This window comes from Etheostoma cragini, chromosome 5 (assembly GCF_013103735.1).
Source record: "Etheostoma cragini isolate CJK2018 chromosome 5, CSU_Ecrag_1.0, whole genome shotgun sequence".
Taxonomy (NCBI): domain Eukaryota; kingdom Metazoa; phylum Chordata; class Actinopteri; order Perciformes; family Percidae; genus Etheostoma; species Etheostoma cragini.
The window spans coordinates 24,511,241-24,514,197 of NC_048411.1; the positions used below are offsets into that span (position 1 = coordinate 24,511,241).

The 2,957-nt window shown below is 42.0% G+C and overlaps 1 protein-coding gene across 1 annotated transcript in view; it reads left to right on the plus strand.

Annotated features, from left to right (window-relative positions):
- The first annotated feature begins 853 nt into the window (after positions 1-853).
- Positions 854-2,957, plus strand: part of hs3st1l2 (heparan sulfate (glucosamine) 3-O-sulfotransferase 1-like 2) — a 20,805-nt gene continuing 18,701 nt past the window's right edge. Inside the window, exon 1 of the mRNA XM_034871536.1 lies at positions 854-1,197. The gene's annotated coding sequence lies outside the window, so the exon portion shown is untranslated. The remainder of the gene's footprint in view (positions 1,198-2,957) is intronic.

The window sequence follows — 2,957 nt, forward strand, 5'->3', positions numbered from 1 at the left end:
GTTTTAAGATGCAGATACTTGTTTTGAAGACAAGAAATTCTAAAAAGACTCTATACTAGACAGAAGAGACCTTGTGAGATGGAGATTTCTTTGCCGTAATTAACGGAAGTGGTTGCAGAAGATTGGTGATCACACATTTCAATCTAGAAAAGTTACTTGTTTAGTTTGTTTAAACTAATAATGCCATCTTTCTCAAACACTCAACCTTACATCAATTAACAAAAACTTCATCCAAGTCCTGTTAAATCCCACTCAACAAGCTACTACAGTAATACGCAGATTGTCCCTGAAAAGACTTAAAAGTGAAAAGATTCCTTTCTCTTTCCATCTTTTGCCTCACAATTCAATTAAATGTCTGTGTAGAGTAATAGGCATGAAAAACAATGAGAGTGCAAAAATATTACATATTATTCACTGATTTGGAGTCAGACAAAAAGCAACAGCTCAGAAAGAGAGAGAGAGAGCGAGAGAGAGAGACAGACAGACAGACAGATGAGCCCATCAGACATATTTGAGTTGTTCTGTTGCCTTTGTGGTGTTATGTGCCAGTTCTCTTTACCTTATTTATGATTCAGAGGACTCACAACAACAGCAAAACTGAAGGGAAGGTATGAGCAAGAAAGACAACAAAAGAGAGGGTTAAAAAACGGAAAATCAAGCTGGAGTTGCTGGAGTGAAAATGGAGCAGAGAATGACGAGAAGGAGTGAAAATGCATTTGCTCCATGAGTTCTTCAAGGTGATTAGATGAAGGAAAAGACCTGATGTGAGAGAAATAAAAAGACAAGAAGGGGGAAAAAGGAGGAGAGAGAATTGGGTGTTTCCCTGAGGTGAAGATGTGTGTCTCTCTCTCTCTCTCTCTCTCTCTCTCTGTTGCAGCAGCACACTCACCGGGGTTGGCAGCACAAAGCAGAGTCGCTCTTTCACCACTTTACGCACGCGCGTGCACACACACACACACACACACACACACACACACACACTTAGACCCACACACACACCCACTACCGAGACACACACACGTTCAGACACTCGGCACACACCTCCTAAGCGACACCCCGGGAGCTGAAGCAGAACTGACGAGAGGAAGGATGCAAGGAGGAAAGAGAGTGAGAGACCGGTAAAGAGAAGATAAGAGAAGCCTAAGTAACAGAAGAAGAAGAGAAAGTAAAGATACAGTTTGGAAAAACATCAATCAGGTAAGACCTCCGTTTTATTTCATTCACTCGCTGCTTGGACTTCCTTATAGTACACTATAAAAAACACTACACTACGTTTGCAGCAAATAAAAACAGTGTAAAGTCCTTCTTCATGCTGTGCAGAGTGACTGTACTTGTACACTATCAGTGGCCAAAGTTAAACTCATCTGCCCTCAGTCTCTGGTTTTTTTTTACCTTCCTTCTTATTGTAGCTAGTTCATAAAAATCACATTTTTGGAGGCTTATTAGTGTATGTTTTACCTTTGAGTGTTCACTATAGACAGAGAAGAACAGTGGTTTGTGATGCTTTTGAGTCACAAATGCTGACGTGTGATGATGATGGGATGATGATAAGGTTCAGTCATCAGTGCAGATGTAGTCAAGGAGTTGTTTTTGGTGTGTGCGCATCCAAGCATACACCCAAAATCACAGCCAGAGTAAGATACAAGGGAAGGGAAAGCAGTAGGAAAATGAATTTGGAGGAAGAGTCTCTCAAAGACCATTTTGTTAGAGTCACAGTGACTCATGGTCATCACCTTAAGTGCCCTTGTTGGTGACTTCTGCTTGCTGAGGTTTAATTTAACATGTGCATTTGTTCCTTTTCTTTGGGAGACGCCAGAATTAATTACTTTTGCGCTCCAAAAGACTTTTGCACGCACTCAAGGTTCAGAGTGAGGATTATTACCTCTTCTGAAGAGTCCGCCATGTTTCTTTAATCCTCCGTGTCCTCCTTTGCTACTAGCAGCTTCGTGGAGGAAGGGTGGGAGACTTGTGTTATGTGGATGTAACAACAGTGGTGTTGTCATTACTTAGAATTCCTCATAGAGGGGACAGAAACTACGCACAGTAGCTTTAAAACTGTTTAAATTCATGTAACAAAGCCCTCTAGTGGCTGTAGTGATTGTGGCTCTTGTCCGTTAGCAGAAGGAGGAAGTTGGATGGCGTTATTGTAGAGCCACAAAGTCCACAGAGGGAGGTCAAGCTGGTTAGATCTGTCAACATTACATCAGACTTTAACACGGGTGACTGCAGCTTGTTTCCTGTTACCAACCAACAGTTAACATTGGTTTCCCTTTGACCATGACATTGATCGTTTCCTAACCAGGCGGTTATTGTAACCATGGTGTTACGCTGAAAGGCTCTTAACCTTAACAAAGTAATTTCAACCCAAACCAGGATGCCTTTTTAAATGTTAAACAAGTTTTGTTTATGCCCAAATCTAACCAGCCTTAAACGCAGCGTTGTCACACATCATACAACTGATTTGACTGTGTAATTTGTGACAGTTTTGGATGTAACGGATAAATTATATCGTCCTGCTGATAGTTTTTTTATCCCTGAACTTTTGTTGTCTTTCATTTAATGTGTCCCTTCTCATGATGCCATGCGTGGCTAGAGCTTTGATTGGTTTCATCCAAACCTTGTACACGAGAAAGCTAAAACAAGGCAGTAATTCACCACCAGCAACACTTATCATGACACTCCTACATGACTAATTGGTGAGTCTGTGCATTGAGAAGACAAAATTACTCAAGAGCGTCCAAAGATTCAAACAGACGAAACAACCGGAGCAGATCCAGGTCAGAGAGGCTGTGAAGGGACACACATGGTGGGTTTTGTGTTTTTGACCCTCACTGTGTTCATAAAGAGCTGATGTGAGCAAAGGAGGAGGAGAGAACGAGAGACAGAGAGTGAAGGGATGAATGGAGTCATTGTCTGGTCTATGTGTGTTGAAAAAGAGGGGGGGGGGGGGGGGGGGG